Raw genomic sequence first — 19,695 nt, 5'->3', positions numbered from 1 at the left:
CCATTTTGGTTATTTATTTTCATGAAAAATTTTATTTTTTTATTTTCTTTAAGTGTGTCCCAAGAAAGAGATGGGATACCCAAATTTCAGCCAACAAGGCTTTGTAGAAAAGCAAATTAAAAATCAAACAGTATTTTGGCTCAACATTGTAACATGAGCAATTTTAGCCATCGATTCAGATCGAATGGCTAAAAAATATGGTCATATAATTTATATATTATTTTCCAAGAATGTTGAAAATTTGCCCGAGAGTAGCTTCACACAGAAAGCTTCTCCAAAAAATAAATGGTCTTTCTATATACTTTTTTTTTATAAATTACACTTTGAACATAATAACTCAGGTCCAAAATATTTTTGGCTACAAAGAGACCATTTATCTTTTGTACATGGAGGTCGTAGTCATTCTCACTCATTAAAGGTCAAATTGTATAGCTTGGGGTGAGTCACGTAATTTGAGAAATTTTGTTTTGAACTTTGTATTTATTCAATGACACTCTCACGACCACCAAATTTTAAATTTAAAAGACAAAAATGATTGTGACTTCTATATACTAAAAAACAAATAGTCTCATTATAAAATAACCTCTAATTTTTATTTGCCAAGAGAATGCGAAAGATAACAACAAAAGCCACGTAGTATTGCACCGAATAAACCTATGAAAACTTGAGTGAGAAGAATCGAAGGTGTTATAGACTCTTACGCGAAGTAAAGCACGAGTGAGCGAGAAAAGTGCGAAGTGTTTTTTTCCGGATACGGAAAGATAAAAACCCTAATTGATGGAGATTTGCGGTCTACTCACTTTCTAACGACTTTTTAAGGAGTTGAATTTATATTTTAGCTAACACTACTGTCTCTCTCTCTTGAAATGATATTTTAGCTAACATTACTCTCTCTCTCTCTCTTTCTCTTTTAAGGGGTTGAATTGATATTTGCAAAATTGTTTCATATGGGTTAGATTGCATTTCTACTCCAGAGGTAAAAAAACATCCATTTTAAAAATGAATATAAATAGTGGCTTATCTAAAAACAATTGTAAATGATCATTCAAATGTTTTTTAAATATAATTATTATTTATAATTTTTAACTTTTTTTTTTTTTTCTAATATCCATGAACTTTAAGTTAAAGGTTATTTATACTCTAAAATAAATTATATTTAAAAATATATATTTATTGCCAAACCCGCATTTCTACATATGCAGGCGGGCCGCATAGAAACCGTGTCCTTGATATTTTAGTCTCTCTTAATTTATTATTGGGCCCAAGTTTTGGACCCTATCTAAAATAATCAATAGGTGTCCAATAATACTAACAATGCTTTGGTAAGTTCGCACTTGTCCTAGTGTTTGGGAAATTTCTTGAGAGATTCTCTCTTCACATGTCTTTTTCTCTGTCCACATGGAAGCCGTCTCTCAGCGTGTTGGTGCATGCTTTTCCTTTTCAAACTCATAAATGAGGAAGGGCTTTCCCCTGTGGTCATGTACGCGTAACCCAAGTTGACGGCTGAGATTGGACGGACTTATTCACATGAGTACATCCCAGCTGTCCTTTGTTGGGCGGCTTTGTAAAGACTTTAGACTTGAGAGAGAAGTTTTTGCAGGAGAACAAGTCTGAATGAGTTGTCCATATTTTAATGCCTTATTCTTTGCTTTCTATATAATGGACAGGTTCATGGTACAATGGAAATGGAAGCTGTATCATTTACAACATGGCAAAACAAAAGTGATTACTCGGTTACAGCAACGTGAAAGGTATGAGAAAAGAGATGAAAGAGAGTTGCAAGAGGGCACGTTTTGTGCATTTTTTTATAGATTTTTTATTTTATTTTATTATTTATTTATTTTTTCAAATTTGTTAGATGAGATGCATTTTGAGTTATCGACTATGGCAGAAGGACAAGATGCTTCGTCATCTCGAAAAATTGGTGCCACGTAAGTTGCTTTAGCTCAGGAGTGTCAACACTGTTATGTAATGGTGTTGAAACTCTTGAGCTATAGTGGTAACAGTGAAGAGTCTTTTGATTCACTGTAGATATAATAATAGGCAAAAAGAAAATAGATTGTATACAATGAGACCGTTTACCCTTGATACAAGGATGCCACAATTACTTAAAACCATACGATGTGAGATCTAGAAGCTTGGGTGTGTCACAAAGTTCGAAAAAATTTCTTTTGAACTTTGAGCTTGGTCATTGAAATAAATGCAACCAGCCAATTTCACATCTAATGATCAAGATTAATTGTACAAAGTAAATGATCTCACTTAATATTTTCCAAAAAGAACATATTATTCAAGGAATTGTAACCCTTGAAATTTATTTTTTTGAATGTTAACCCCCTTTAAAATTACTGATTGTCGAAACATCTCAAATAAATTTAGAGGTTTCTAAGTTATATTTTACTAACGCACTTTAAAAATATTATAAAAAATAAAATTTGTCTCTATTTAGGGTAAATAAACAGGAACAATTTAGTAGTCTGATCCCCCTTAAGGATTCTCAAATAAATGACATAACTACCAGGGTGAAGTGCATGGACTAGTTCAAGGTTCCCACATAAAACAATGATGATTTTTGTGAAGATATTTTCTTAGGAGGCACATGAGCAAAACGAAAATTTATAAATAAATCTTTTAATATTTATTGGGATGTTTTTATTGCCTAATAATATAATGGGTTTTCACATCCTAAATTACCTTTCCTCAATAGAAGTCATCCTAGCAGGATTCACCATTAGTAGGATTGGATTGGCAATAGGACATCTGACCTGGTATTAGTCAGCATGATTTGAGAATAAGGGTTTTTTTTTTTCAACTTTTTAAACGAGCATAATAACAGATTAAAATTTACGTAAACGACTCCATATAATTAGAAAAACGCTTTATTGATGAGACCAATTAGGCGTAGCCTGGCCCAAATAGAGCCAAAGGACAAGCTTGGGTTAGGGCTTGTTTGGACCCATCTAGGGCCAGCAGACTCAAACCGATCCCATATGGGCCAGGGGAGAACTATGGGCCAAGGCGGCTGCCCGTTGCCAGCTCTAATCCGCAGCTAGCCATCCGTACCGCAATTCCCAATAAAACGAGATACACGTGCTCCGGGTAGATAAAAAGAAGTTCGCAAATATGTCACTTTTTTGAGTAACATTTCGTTGTATTTCATTCAATTTTCGTTGCCTCGATTACAATGCATCTCCTCTAGGCAGAATCTATGAATACGATACATCTTTAAAAACCAGTTCTTATTTTATTCACTTGTTCTAAACTCTCATAATGCCCAACCTAATATTTGTCTTGCAAGGCGACCTAATTAAATTGTAAATGGAAATTTTTATAAGTGTTGACCAGAAATAATATGCATTTAAAAAACCCACTGGAGAAGGTTATTCCAATCATAGGGAACTTTTAAATTGATCATCTTGACTTTTAGATTCATGGAACAAAAAAAGAGATTTTAAGTTGTATTATAAATATGTTTGATCTTTTAACATATTATCTAGAGTGCCCATTTTCAAGATTTTCAAGTGTTTTTAGGTCAGTTTGATCAACACTATTTTTGGAACTTTAAATTTCATAATTAGATGTGGGAATATATTTTCAACCAAAAAAAGGGTGGCGATAGATTTTTATGCCATTTTAAGGTTTTTCAGTACTGTATCTTTCGCATTCTTTTGAAGTGTGCCTTATTTCAATAGTATAAAATTGACACTTTATACCCAAACATAAATATTAAAACTATATACAAAATATGGATTTTATAAGATTGCGATTTTATTTGTAGAAATAAGATTTGCCTTACTCTACACCATCAATTTTATTTAAACAGTGTAGATTTGACATATCTTTTATGACAATATAAATACGTGCCATGTATTTTAAAATAGTATCCATTCTACATCGTCCAAATAAAATAGATGGTACTAATTACTGCAACCCAATTTTCCCAAATAAGATTGCAACCTTATACAACATTTCTCCTACATAAATACCTCCTGTCTTTAGAGGGATTCATTTTATAGATATTATTCTTATCGTCCAAACTAATAATTCTAAACTAATAAATCTTCCTAAATACCTATCAAAGGGTTGAACCACCCCCAAAATCTCTACCCTAGTAAATTTCTACTAAATCTTTAACTTCCTAATCTCATAAATCTATTTTACTTAAATTTCTACCAAATACCTAAAGAATATCTTCCCCTAAAATATCCAACACTCAATTAGATTAGAGAACTGTGATCTTACCCAACAACAAAGATAAAGAGAAATGTCTACAAATTGCTAGGGCTGCCAATGGTCCATGCTGGGCCTAGGCCTTCCATGCCGGGCCAGGTTGGATTTTGGGCCTAAATCAGTCTTGCTACGGGCTGGGGCCGGGCTACAAGAAAGACACTCTTTATCAGGGTAGCCCGAAATTGCCCAAAAACCCCAAAACCTTGCCCCTGAGCAGGGCTGGCCCAGAAAATATTTTGGCCCGGCCCGGCCTATTTAGAATCCCTTCTTTTTTTATATAAATCTTCTCTCTTCAAACTTTTTTTGTTTGTAGTAAGTTACAAAAATAAAAATAAATAGATGCTAAAATATTTAAAAAAACAAATTAAAACCCCATCTCTATTTTTCTCTTTAAAAACTCATTCTTTCTCTCTCTAAAAACCCAATCTCTCTTTCTCTCTAAAAACCAAATATCTCTCCCCTATAAAAACCCATTCTCTCCCTAAAAATCTAATCTCTCTTTCTCTCTCTAGAAACCCATTCTCTCTCTCTAAACCTACCCCAAAACAAAGAGCCTTTGGGTGGAGGGAGAGGGGGGACGAGTAGCATTTTTTTTTTTTTGGATTTATTACTAACCAGAAAAGTTTGTAGAGAGAGAAAAAAGGCTTTTAATTGGATTGGGCCTGTAAATTCTTTCATCCGGGCTGGGCTTTTCAAATGGAAATTGCAGGCCAGGCCTTATCGGCCGGTCCAAAGTCGTTTTAGACTTTGCAGGGCCTTGGGCTGGACCAGGCCTGGCCCATTGGCAGCCCTACATATTGCACGTGTCAATGTGGCTTCCTTAATCTTTTGGTTTTGGGTCCAGGGCTCAAGTTAAAGGAGCCTCTAGAGTGACAACGGCTCATACACGAGGAAAAATGGAATTGGCCTAGAACTTGCCAAGCTAAGTGCTCGGGTAAAATTTGGTGATATTTAAAAAATAATCAAAAAATTATATTAATTGTAAAAAATGAACATCTAAATACTTTATATGCAAATTTGATGCTTTTATGGTTATTTGTGAGTGGTGCTTGTCATATAATCTATTTTTATATTTTTCTTAAATGATCTCTAACTATAGATCATTTTGAGGAATTTGTCATATAATCTATTTTTCTATTTTCCTCTTTTTTATATTTTTCTTAAATGACTCTAGCTATAGCTATAGATCATTTTGAGGAATTTATGTAAGGACACTAAAAATAATAATTAAAAATACAAAATGGGTTAAATTCGGACAAAAATTAAGCAACGGGTCAGCCCCCTTGCGAGTTTTATTTATTTATTTATCATATTGCAATCCTCGATCAACTTTTTATATTAATTTTTTAAAAAATTTCGATAGTGGGGCTGTTTCCTAAGGTTTAGGACAGTGCCCAGTTAGTATGATGTTCGTATCATCGGCTGGCTTGTGAAACACTACATCACATTGCGGGTTTTGTTCTTTTTTTGTTCTTCCTATCTCTCTCTATGTCAACCCTCTCTTTCTCTATACCCTGGAGTGGCCAAGCATCCAGCTGAGAATTTTTTGCCATAGAAGTGGGATAAGTAGTGTGATTCTGGCAAGAATCCGACCACCAGGTGAGTTATTTTTTAGATTTTTCAATATTTGTACGTTTTGAGAAATTTGAATGCTAAATTTTGAACTGGAATTGCATAATCAGAGACTGAAATTGTTTTTGAGAAATTTGAATGCTAAGTTTTGATGGTGTCAGAGACTGAAATTGTTCTTGAATCACCCAATTTCTCATGCTGGGTTTAGCTTATGATGGTATACTTCATCCACTCATGTTTAGATCTGTGGAATTTCAGAATCTGGTTGAAGATTGTTTTACAAATTTCATGCTGAACATTCTATAGTATAACACATTTTTTTAATGAATTAGTCTATTTCACATAGGTAAAACATGATATCTGTGTGTATTGGAATCTGAACTTCTTCTTCTCAATCTTCTTATCCTTCTTGCTTTAGTAATAAAGTTGCAGCTCTATTGGAATCACAGAGTTCAGCTCTATCAATTTGAAATTGAATTTCAGTAAAAATGTTGCAGCAATGTACGTTCAACTATTCGTTAATGTGGATGCCATATTTTAGTTTACTGTTTCTCATTTTTTGGTTCTTGGGTCGCCTTGTTTGGAGCTAGAGGTTAGAAGGGGTCTCTTTTATCGATTATGATGTGTTGCTTTTTGGTCATATTTGTTGGATTTGGTGCGATCCAAAATCATAACAAAAGAAAATCACATATTTTGTGAGATTGAGATATTTTCATATCATGTAGGATTGAGATATTTTCATAGGGATTGAGATTGATATTAATAAGTTTATTAAAGAAAATAGAAATCCAAAGAGATTAAGACTCTTGAATATAACTCTTGGTTTTGATATATATGTAAGATCTATAAAAGGTTTTCTATTTCGTATGGATTCCTAATCTTATATATATATATAATATGAGATGAAAGTGCAGATAATTTGTGTATCCTATTTGGGTCACCATATGTGAATATTGGTTCCTCTAGAGAGAGAGAGGCCAGAGCCTTCTATGCATAAGATGCAAGGATCCCTCTTAGAGAGAAGAGAGCTTCTTACGGAAAAAAACATTCTGAAGGTACCTCCTGTAGACTCATGTTGATTGAGAGGCTTGTTTCTTATAGAGAAGCGGTTCCCTTTGAGATTTTGGATGATTTCCTTTTAGTTAGAGAAAATATCAGTTTCTCGTTATTCTCGCGTCCCTATCTATTGTTGTCGTCTGTTGTTATTGGTAATGGTTGCCAGAAGTAAAGAGAAGGAAGGGAGAGTGGTTTAAAAGGGTTTGCTCGACTTGAATTTTTGTTGAGGTTTGTTATAAAATCTTTAATGTAACTTTCATTAGTATAATAGATTTTAGTTTACCATGGTTGTGGATATAACCCTCTTGGTTGAACCATGTAAATCTCTGTGTTTTCATGGTATGTATTTCATGTTTTATTTCTCGTATTTTATTTGTCAAATATTAACCCATTGAGCTTAGAGTTTCCGTGCAAGTGGTATTAGAGCCTAGTTTTGGGTTGTCGGTATGACAATAAAGGTTTCGAATGCAAAGTTCAAAGTGGAGAAATTTGATGGCAAACACTGTTTTTCAACGAAGATGATAGGAGGAATTTTTTTGGTAAAAAATGAAGAATTTATGCAGTTATCCAATGGATGTTGACATGGTGAGCATGTGATTTTGATATCAAGGTGGAATTGTTCATTTGGTGCCTAAAATCACCAACATAAGGAAATCTCATATTTTGTAAAATTGAAATATTTCCATATTACGTAAGATTGAGATATTCACATAACGATTGAGATTGATATTGATGAGTTTCTTAAATGAAATAAAAATCTAAAAAGATTAGAACTCTTAGATATATCTCTTGGTTTTGAGATATATGTAAGATCTATAGGAAGTTTCATATTTAATATGGATTCCTAATCTTATATATATATATATATATATATATATATATATATATATATATATATATGATAAAAGTGCAGAGAATTTGTAAGTCTTATTTGGGTTATTACATGGGAATGGTGGTTCTTTTAGAGAGAGAGAGGGGGACAAAGCCTCATGTGCATAAGATGCAGTTTCTTCTTAGAGAGAAGAGAGCTTCTTTTGGACAGAAATATTGTGATGGTACCTCTTGTGGATTCCCAAATATTGAGAGGCTTGTTTCTTATAGAAGAGCGGTTTCCATAGAGATTATGAGTCATTACCTTTTTAGTTAGAGAGAAGTTTAGTTTCTCATTGCTCTCACGTCTCTATCTAATGTTGTCAGTAATGGTTGCCAGAAATAAAGAGCAGGAAGGGAGAGTGGTTTAAAAAAGTTTGCTCGACTTGGGTTTTTGTCGAGGTTTGTTCCAAAATCTTTGATGTAACTTTCATTGGTATAGTGGATTTCTGTTTGCCGTGCTTGTAGATATAGCCATTTTAGGGTGAACTATATAAATCTTCGTATTCTTGTTGTATGTGTTTCATGCTTTATTTCTCATACTTTATTTGCCAAATATTAACCCATCGAGTTTAGAACTTCTACGTACAACAATATTCATATGACTTCTATGGATTGTGGGAAGCATGATATAAAGACCCTTGTGAAATTATTTATTACTACAAGAACATAATGGAGCTCTTGTAAATGTGTGTTTTTATACACTTGATCTAACCCATTTATTTTGTTGTACCTGCAGAGGATAAGGGGTGTAATAAAAATATCCTTAGACATATTGTAATGTATTGTGCTACTCTGTAATGCATGTGTTGATTGGCATCGCATAGTTGGATAACACATCCAAACTTCACCATGTCGTACTTTTTAGCATCTTATTTGTTTAATATTACTATGTCATCTTTATGTCTAGTTAGATTTTGAAAATCTCTATTGTGCTCAATTACTCTTCTTTTATGAGTAAGTTATGTTTTTAAAAATTGGATTTTAGTGTTGTAGATATAATGGCAAACCAAGGTAACAATGATGGAGGATAAAAGGACAAGGTCCTATTAAACCTGAAAGAGAAACATGTATCGGAATTAGTATTTAAAGGAAAGGTAAAGCCAATTCTTTTCATTTATGTCTGCTTTTTACTAGATGATGTATATGATTAAACTTCCTATACAACCTAAAGTGTCATTATTTACTGTAGGAGAGGCTAAGAATTTATATCAACGAGCCCTCTAGAACCGTCAGAGCATGGCCCATTACAGACGAGCATCGAGAGATTTGTAGAAATGGCAGGGTTGTCAAAAAGGTAACGTCTCGAAACTAACATCACCCATTTGGTGGCATGCATAAGAGAGATGATGCCGACGTGTACGATGCATAGTAGATTCACCGGCTTATGTCACATATTTAAACGATTGGCTCGGAGATTGCCCGGATAAGGGAAGACTGCTGACACTTAAATTCAGCTGGTTGAAAAATATATTTATGAAGCCACTTGGGTGTTATACAATTGGGTATTGAGCAACACACGACGGCCTACTTACTCTTAACTATCGACAATACCATTTTTCCAGTTCAAAAGGCAAAGAACTTCCTACGAGATACCTGACTCTGTTTGAAGATTTTCATCACGGGGGATCATATGCACGAGGAGCGATGTATCTAGCATATATGTTTTGCTTGCCACAGAAGTTTTTGACAATTAAACCCATGGACCGAAATAGGGCAAATGAGGAAGCCAATAGCCATACAAGCCATCACTTAAGAGGCTCGACTACCCTATTTCAAGTAATAAACCTTGTTTTTAATTTCTATGTTGGTGAAACAAAGTCTATCATAAAAAAAATCTAAACTTTTTGGTTTATTGTCCACATGGTACGACCTTCTTGTCTAAAAGAGAGACCATTAGGGTAAAAAATGAAGCAAATTTCATTCCACAATTATTGGATCAGATATTCAAGGAGGTGGGAGAGAACTACATGGTCAAAGTTGTTACAAATAATTCCAAAGCATGTGTTTCAGTGGGGTCAAAGTTGATGGAAAAAAGGAAACATTTGGTATGGACCTCATGTGTTGCCTATTGTATTGATCTCATATTAGTAGAGATTGACGAGCTCAAAAATATGAAGGAGACTCTCTCAACTAGCTGATCCCCAGATTAAAAACCAGTATCGGAACCAACTAGGGAATCTTTCAAAAATAGGCATTTTTATCTGAATAAACCAGGTATGGGAATTATTTAAGTTTTGATATGCAAATACTTTGTGCCATGCATCTATATATTCAGTATATCGATATGATTTGTATTGAAATTCAAGGGCTTGAAGCTTTCTGCCCTGGGATGGGCTACATCCCCAATCATCATATGATAATAATTTTCGTATCTGCATTTTCGAATATCCAATTATTTTTGTATTGGGATTAAAGAAATGAACTATTGATATAGATCCGGTTTTTAAGAGAACATCTTCGTACCATTCTCTGGTCTTGTTGCCGTTTAAAGGATAGATGTGATTTTGTAAATATAGAGGGGCTAATTTATTTGGGTCTATGTGGATATGCTTGTCATCAATGGTAATATCTACCAAGAAAGCAGTTTCTTCGAATACTGATTTATTTGGGTTATTGGATTTATTGGGACTAGATGCAAGGGTAAAAACTGGAGTGGCTTTTGGTTGAGATGAATATTCTGGGTAATTTATTGATCGTGCTAAAGATAAAGGTGGATAAGTATTTAGAGGAGAGTCAGATATAGTCGGGACAATCTCCATAGGAAATTTTCCTTTATTGCTATTATTGATATTCATTTTGAATAATTGTATTGCGTAAGTATCTGATTCTGGTTCAAGAGGCGTGTATATATATATATATATATATATATATATATATATATATATATATATATATATATATATATATATATAGAGAGAGAGAGAGAGAGAGAGAGAGAGAAAAGATGATGTGTGCCCAGGAGTGTACTGCTAGAGTAAATGCCCACGACCCATATTGAATATGGTTCGATTTAACGATTACGGATGTCTGATAGTATTTAATTTTTTTTTCTACAAATCCAAATAATTTGAAATTTTAGGTAGGTGTTCTTAAAAACTAGGCGAATCTATGAAAAATATATATATAAAAATTTACACAAAATAAATTGACCAAAATACCCCTAAACAGTTTTGAGGGGTATTTTGGTCAATTTTGTTTTACGAATTATTTTATTTTTATTTTTATTAGGTGCAGCTTGATGAGAAGAAAACACGCTTAAAATTTTAAATGATTTGAATTTGTAGAAACACCCACGGTCTAGATTGAATATAGGCCGATCTGACGATCACGGATGTCCGATAATGTTTGAATGTTAATTTTGTTTTCTAAAAATCCAAATCACTTAAAATTTTAGGCGTGTGTTCTTCAAACATAGTTGAATCTAAGAAAAATATCAAAACAAAAAATTTATGTGAAATAAATTGACCAAAATACCCCCGAAACATTTCGGTGCATTTTAATGAGAAGAACACACGACTAAAATTTCAAGTGATTTAGATTTGGAAAAAAACTTTAACATTCAAACACTATTGGACATCGGTGAGTACCAGATCGGCCACAGAATGGCCCAGATTCAATCTTGGCCATTCACGTATGGGAGTGCAATAGTGACTCTTATATATATATATATATATATATATATATATATATGTATATATATATATATATGTATATATATATATATATATATATATACATATATATATATATATATACATATATATATATATATATACATATATATATATATATACATATATATATATATATATATATATATATATATATATATATATATATATGAGTAATGATACTATAAGACCCTCCCACACCCATGTGAGTAGGACCCCAAAGGATCACTATTAAATTTTAACACAGATCTTTATAAAAGTTATCAATAAACCCATTCACCTAAGTTCCAAACCCATGTGATAATTTTTTTAGAGATCTGAGTCAAAATTTAATAGTGATCCTTTGAGGTCCTATTCACCTGGGTGTGGAAGGGTCTCATAGTGTCATTACTCATATATATATAGGGAAAATTTGGGATTAGCCCACTAGCTCATATGAATATAAGAGCCCAACGGCCCAGATTGAATCTGGGCCGATCTGACGATCATGGATGTCCGGCAATGTTTGAATTTTAATGTTTTTTCTACATATCCAAATCACTTAAAATTTTAGAAATGTGTTCATAAAAAATATTTGAATCTTTGAAAAATATCAAAAAGAAAAATATCAAAAAAAATATTTTACATGAAATAAATTGACCAAAATACCTCCAAAACAATTCAAGGGTATTTTTCTCATTTATGTTTTCACGAATATTTGTTTTATATTTTTATTAGGTGCGCCTTAATGAGAAGGATACACGCCTAAAATTTCAAGTACTTTAGATTGTATAAACAAAATTAAAATTCAAATACGAAATGAGGTCGTGACCGTCAGATCGGGCCCAGATTTAATATGAGCTGTTGGGCTCGTATGTTCATATGAACTAATGGGCTAATCCCAGCTTTATATATATATATATATATATATATATATATATATATATATATATATATATATATATATATATATATATATATATATATATATATATAACAATGATCTAATACAACGGTTGTATCGTAGTATAATCCAACGACACTTCTAGAAAACCATGTTTGTGGTATTTGTATGACCTAAAATTTTTCACACGCACTCTCTTCATCTCAATAATCAATCCCCCTCCAAAAAAAAACTTCAATTGAAACCCTAGATATGGTAAAAATGAGTCCCCTCCAAAAATTCTAGACCATTCATTTTGTGAATTTCAAGATCTTAGCCTTTCTAAACTCAAAACAATTTTTTTATTTTTTAACATTATTCATCTAATGATAATAAAGCCATCCAAAAAAATTGGAAATGAAAAAATCTTTCTAAAGCCTAGATCTAAGCATCTCACCAAAATGAACGGCCTATGTTAGTTGGGCTAAAAAAATACTTTCAAGGTTGTGTTTCCAAATTTTTATTTTTTTAATTGTTCATTAGAATAAAAAGAGTGTATATTTCAAATTTTGGATCAAACAAATGGCCATAAGATGGTTTTTTAAAGTTGTTGCATCATATTACTATACAACGATTGCATGAAATCATTGCTCATATATATATATATATATATAGACACAAATCTCTAAAAAAGTTATCACATGGGTGTGGGACATGCGTGAATGAGTTTATTGATAACTTTTCTAGAGATCTGTGTCAAAATTTATTAGTGATCCTTTAGGGTCTTACTCACATAGATGTGAGATGGTCTCTTAGTATCATTTATATATATGGGAAAAATTTATATAAGGTTGCAACCTTAAAATGTAGAATTATATATGCACCTCAAAAATCTATCGGAAAAGTTGTTTTAATGTTGAAAAACCCTCTATTTGATTTTCTCGACATCAAGATGTATGAATATAAAAAAAATAATTTGAGTCTTAGAAATAGTAGTGTGCATCTTGCAACACATTATCTAGGCCTTCCATTTTCAAGATTTTCATATGTTTATAGATCTCCTTAATTTTAACTATTTTTGTAGTTTAAAATTTTGTAATTAGATATGAAAATAGATTTTAAGATAATCCTAAAAACATTTTAGAACAAAATTACATGTTATGATAAAATTTGAAGGTGCGTCTTAATTGGATTGTTTAAGGTTATATATATATATATATATATATATATATATATATATATATATATCATGCATACTTTGCTAGATTTGCGTGGATGAATGGCTCAAGTTAATAAATGGCTAAATTTTGAAAATTTTCTCGCGTTTAATTTTTCGAGGGAGAGCTTTGTGCAATGCCTTAAACGTCTCAAACTAAGGCATAATTATGGAGCATTTTATGAGGAGTCTAATGCAATGTTGTTATATTCGCTATAGAGTTTTTTTCGGTTTGGTGAGAAAAGAAAAGGCAATTCGGTGTTTCGACCGATTCAAGAGAAGACTTCGGATTTTTTTAAAAAAAAATTATAAAGAAATTATATATTTATATATATAATATATACAAATAATTTACTTTTTTTTTTTAAAAAAAAGATACTTTTATATAGCAATTTCTTTGCTGGCCGAAGCAGACCCAAAGCAAACCCGAAGCAGACCCAAATTTGGCCGAAACAGCCCAAATCTGACCGAAACGACAGTACTAGGTTTCGCTTCTCTTCAATTTTTACCTAAAATCCGAACGCTTCAGTGGAAACCAAACGAATTTGATAACATCGGTCTCATGGTTGGACCTGGAATGGCAAGTAACATATCTATGATGTCATATTTGGTTATTTCCGTTGAATAAGGTTCTAAAAATTATAAATTATAAAAAGATCTTAAATCTTGTAAATTTTCAGGGTTGAGCCGTATCAGGTGGCAGTTCACATACCAGGCTTTGCTAGACCCAAGGTTCTTAAGACCTCCATAATTGAACGGAACGGCCTGTTTCTTTTCCATATATGGATTTAGGGCGTATAGCGTGCTCCCTCAGGAGCACATTATGCAGTTACCCTCATTTTTGAACGGTTATTCAGGAGTAAGTTGTCCTCCAGAATTTTGGAATTCATTGGATGAGTATTTTCAAAGAAAAAATAACGATTTTGTGATTCTTAATGATTAGATATCATTGTTTGCAAATTGACACGGTTCTGGTTCAATTTGAAGATAACTTTCTTTTTCTTATTCATACGGATGTAATGCATATGTTTTTTTATTTTTTCTAATCTTTGATTGGTTACTAAGTTGGAGATGTTACATTTCAAAATTTCGGATCAAAAAATTTCTCTAGATAGGTATTTACTTGAGGTAGCATATACCCTGGGAGCGTATAATCTTTTGAAGGTTACATTTATTAACCGTGTTCGAAACCACGGCTTGGGCTGAGTACTTGGCCCATGCCCGAGCCGAGTACTCGGCCTGAGTAACTCGACCCGAGTAGGGCCGACTATTGTAGATAAATGAGCATAAATGAGCATTTTACAAATAAATTTCTTATTTTTGAGATTTTTTATATAATTTTGTAAATTTTTTTAAATATTACCAAGTAGGATACCTAACTTGAGAAAAGTCGGGCTTGCCGGGTGGCGAGGCGAAGGAACTTGGACCTAGTTGCCCAGCACTGTTTTTTAAGCTGTAGTTAAGGATATATGGTATTCAGTCGCCGCAAAAGAGTAAGCATACTAAAAGAGACTCTAGGTTGGGAAGGCAAAGCCTAAATTGACAAAAAATACCTCAAGTTGTTAATTTAATTGTAAATACAGTAGAGGAAATTTAATTGAATTTTTTTTTTTTTAATAAATACTTTATCGTTTTCCAAAAGTAGAGGTAAATATTTGGATATATACAAAGAGGGATTCTCTTTTATTCTGAACATTACTTGCTACAATTTGAATCCCAGGCTAAATAACCAAGCTTTAGTGGGATACACTATTTTGAACATTACTTACAATAAACACTATTTTTAGAGTTTAAAATCCAAATTTTTTTTTTCACAACCACAATGATCAAAGTCGAGATGATCGATTTGAAGGTTTTTCGATACCAAAAATTATAATTTTTGGTGAGTTTTAAAGTGAGGTTTTACTCTTTTTTTTTTTTTCATAAAGCCTTCACCTTATTTTAACCTTCTAATCAAAATAATGGGTTTATTTCATATGTGTTGCATTAGGCTCATATGTTCATATGAGCCCAACATCCCAAATTGAATATGGGCCGATTTGATGATCACAGATGTCCGGTTGTGTTTGAATTTTATTTTTTTTTATACAAATTCAAATCACTTGAAATTTTACGTGTGCGTTCTTCTCATCAAGGCGCAACTAATAAAAATATAAAAAACTTTATTCACAAAAAAATAACCAAAATACCCCCCAAAACTTTTTGGGGGTATTTTGGTCAATTTATTTCATGTAAAATATTTTTTTTTTTGAGATTTTTCAAAGATTCACCTATTTATGATGAACACACGCCTAAAATTTCAAGTGATTTGGATTTGTAAAAAAGAAACTAAACTTCAAAAACTATCGAACATTTGTGATCGTCAGATCGACCCAGAATCAATCTGGGATGTTGGGCTCATATTCATATGAGCTAGTAGGCTAATCTCATCTTTTCCTATATATATATATATATATATATATATATATATATATATATATATATATATATATATATATATATATATATATATATATATATATATATATATATATATATATATAATCCTTTTGTTTCTCTTTATTTTTTCAGAAATTTATTATATTTTTGATGGAATAATTCTATTAACCTAGGTTGGAAGGTTTGAAGATACCATTCCCTAATACCTTGATTTTATGGAGAGAGATAAAAAACGCCCCAAGATCTACAATATTTTAGAGTATAACAGGTGATTGTTAATTATAACAGGTAAGCAAAGAGCATACTATTATATTTAACTAATTCGTGTAATATTGAGGCAAAATAAGATTATTATGATAAAAGGAATAACAGAAATATCAATAACAAACCACAACGTTTGTGTGTGATTACCTATTTTAATACTGAATACAAGTTTAAACTGCATTAGATTACATACCAGATGTATACAGAAGGATTACAAACTACTTGTATAAAAGCAAACTAACTGAAACAAATCTTACATAATAATTGAAACAAATCTTATTTGAACAAACACTTATTGCTTATAGACACAATAACTGGAGAATAACTTCCAGTGGTGAGGACAGTATGATGGGAGTGTATGGAAGTTACAGTCACACATTTAAACAGAGACATATAAGATAAGAGGATAAGAGTGAACCTGGTTTTGATGAATCAAAATAAAGGAAAAAACCTGGATTGCATGAGATAGGTTCAAACTGTGAGGTCAGGGCAGTAATTGTGGAGCAGTATGGTAGTCGTGGTCTTGAGACCAAGAGAGTAGAGAGATGAAGAGAGCAGAGAGATGAAGAGAGCAGAAAGATGAAGAGAGCAGAGAGAGCTGAGAAGGAAGAAAGCTCCGAGACCTGCTGGGAATGAGGAAGGGTGCTTCCTTTTATAGGCGAAGGTTGAGGTTGCTTAGCGAGGAAGGAAGAGGAGGAAAGCGACTTGATGTGACCAAAAGAGGGGAGAAGAGACGTAAAGCAAAAAGGAGATAATAAAAGAAAAAGAAAGATGCTTAAAGAGGCATCTTAAACAGTAATTTTTGTCGTTTAATGTCGGTAGCACAGTGCTTGGTTTGTCGTATGTGTCGGCAGCTACAGTGTCTGCTTTGTCGTATGTATCGGCAACCACAGTGTATGGTACGGAGGGTATCTTGATATAGTAGCTTGAAAATGACAAGTGGTACGGAAAGCATCCTGGTACACTATATGAGGTGACATGGTACTATGTAGCATCTTTATGGTCTTTGGTTGAATTCATTGGGGTCTTCTTCTTCTGGGTCTGTTTCTTCTTCTTCTGGGTCTGCTTTTTCCAGTGGGAAATATCTATTGTTGTGTGTTGGTGAGGATTGTACGGTCTCATCTTATGAGACTGGTTTTCTTCCTGCTTCTGCAAAGATTTCCTTCATTTGTTGTTCCAAGGTTTCTTTGGAAGCATTTGGGTTTGATTGGAGCATATTTCGTAAATATGTGGGGAAGTCAAATGAAGTATTGGCTGTATTATGTTCACTTGGACTTGGGTTATATATGGGTTTGTTTGGAGGTATTCTTTTGGGAACTATGGTTGTGGGATCCATATTAAAGATATCCCACCATTTAACTGAGATGGTTTTGCCCAGTCTTGGAATGTAGGTATGGTCGGCTGTATTATTGACAGAGATTGAGTATTCCCATTTCATAATCCATGGGAGTTGGTATAGTGCAACAAAGTATAAGTGATTGTCTATATTATTATCACTATTATTGAACCTCACAAATTGTTCCTGCACCTTTTGGAAAGCAGGAGGTAAAATTGCAGTAGTTGATCCCCAAACTAAAAATCAATTTTTAAACCAGTTGGAGAATCTTTCAAAAATGGGTAAACGGAACTGAATATACCAACTATGATACTTGTAGTATTTATATGAAAAATCAGGATTGTGAAGTTTTTTCCCTTGAGCAGGATTGCAACCTCACTCATCATAAGAAAGTAATTTTTTGATCTGGATTTTGGAATATGCAATTATTCTAGTATTTTGTTGATAATAATGGACAACAGAGATGGATCCTGTTTCCATGAGGATTGCTTCATAGTACTCTCTAGTTTTGACTCGATTGGTTGGATTCAGATGGTTTATAAGGTATAATTGAGCAAGTTTGATAGGGTCCATATTCGTATGATGATCATCATTGGTAATGTCCATAAGATATGCTCTTTCAATATATGCAGACCTAGGAAAATTAGGCCTCTGGTTAGGTTTTGATTGCGCTGGAGTATAAGCGGGAGTGAATGTATTAGTCTCTAGGTAAGTAATTTGGTGAATAGAAGAATTGGAAGGTGAAAGGGTTGCCAAAGGCGGGTTCTCACCTTCAAATGGTATTATAGTCAGAGGACGTTTCTCATTGCGAGAAGAATTGCTACGAGAGCCCATGAGAGTAGGTGGATTGGATAGAGTAGTATTATTGTTATTGGTTGCAAAGAGCTGTAGTGTAAGTGATAGTGGTGAATTGTCGTTGGCGTCAGTGTGGCCCCCCTACAAAAATTCACGGGTGAGAAAATCAGGAAGAGAATTAGAAGACCCGGGAAGGTGTTCAATAGTAAAATCAATAGCGGACAGGATAGCCTGCCAGCGAGCAAATATTTGTTTGGCAACAAGATTTTGAACATCTTTTTACAGAATATCTTTAGCGGCTTTGCAATCAGTTCGAATAAGGAATTGTTGATTGAGAATATCACTTTGAAATTTTGTAACACAATGGACTATGGCAAGTAATTCTTTTTTTACCATAGAATAGTTTTGTTGGGTTGGATTCCAGGCTTTAGAGGTATACTTGAGTAGTTGTTCATGACTATCAATGCGTTGCTTGAGAATACCGCCCAGTCCCAATTCGGAGGCGTCACATTCAATTATTTTGAAAGCAGTAGGATGGGGAAGAGAAAGGCAAACTAGGGTTTTAACCTTTTGTTTGATTAATTGAACTGCTTTAATATGAATACTCGTCCATGGTGAAGGATTCTTTTTCAATCTATTATGTAAAGGCTTAGCGTCTATAGCAAGATTAGGATAAAAATCACTAACATAATTTAAACATCCTAAGAACCTTTGAAGTTCTTTCTTATTGAGTATTTGATCAGGGAATCTATCAACAAATTGTATGGATCGATCTATACGAATAATAATGCCATGATGAATATTGTGTCCTAGAAACCTAATATTGGTTTTGAATAAAGTTATCTTTCTTGCTGATACAATTAATCCAGCATTCTGGACTGCATGAATGAAAGTATTAATATGTTTAATATGTTGATCTATAGATTCAGAAAAGATCAAGACATCATCAATATAGACTATCATAAATTGATAATAAGCATTAAAGACATCATTCATTATTTTCTGAAATTCTGATGGAGTATTTTTTAAGCCAAATGGCATTACATACCATTCATATTGTCCAAAAGGTACATTAAATGCTGTTTTATATTTATCTTGTTCTTGAATTTGTATTTGCCAATATCCTGATTTCATATCAAATTTGGAAAAGATACAAGCATTGGCTACTCTATCTAATAAATCCTTTTTATTGGGGATAGGATATCTAATCCATCTTAATACTTTATTGAGAGGTTTATAATTAATGACTAATCGAGGAACTCCTCGCTCTTTTTCAGTATTTTTATTGACTTAGAAAGCTGCACAACTCCATGGTGATGAGCTTGGTCTTATTAACTTTTTTGTTTGGAGATCATCAATTTCTTTCCTACACATATCTAAT

At 32.9% G+C, this 19,695-nt stretch overlaps 1 long non-coding RNA gene across 1 annotated transcript; it reads left to right on the top strand.

Moving 5' to 3' along the window:
- Positions 1-1,364: 1,364 nt before the first annotated feature.
- On the top strand, positions 1,365-9,783 carry LOC110006635 (uncharacterized). The gene is made up of 3 exons (XR_002279717.2): positions 1,365-5,829; positions 8,725-8,825; positions 8,921-9,783. It is a non-coding gene; the product is annotated as an uncharacterized LOC110006635 (long non-coding RNA).
- Positions 9,784-19,695: the final 9,912 nt, after the last annotated feature.

Source organism: Amborella trichopoda, chromosome 12 (genome assembly GCF_054954075.1).
Source record: "Amborella trichopoda isolate Santa Cruz 75 chromosome 12, AtrichopodaSantaCruz75HAP2 v2.0, whole genome shotgun sequence".
Classification (NCBI taxonomy): Eukaryota; Viridiplantae; Streptophyta; class Magnoliopsida; order Amborellales; family Amborellaceae; genus Amborella; species Amborella trichopoda.
Note: the sequence above shows the minus strand (reverse complement) of the source record. Positions and strands in the feature narration are given on the sequence as shown.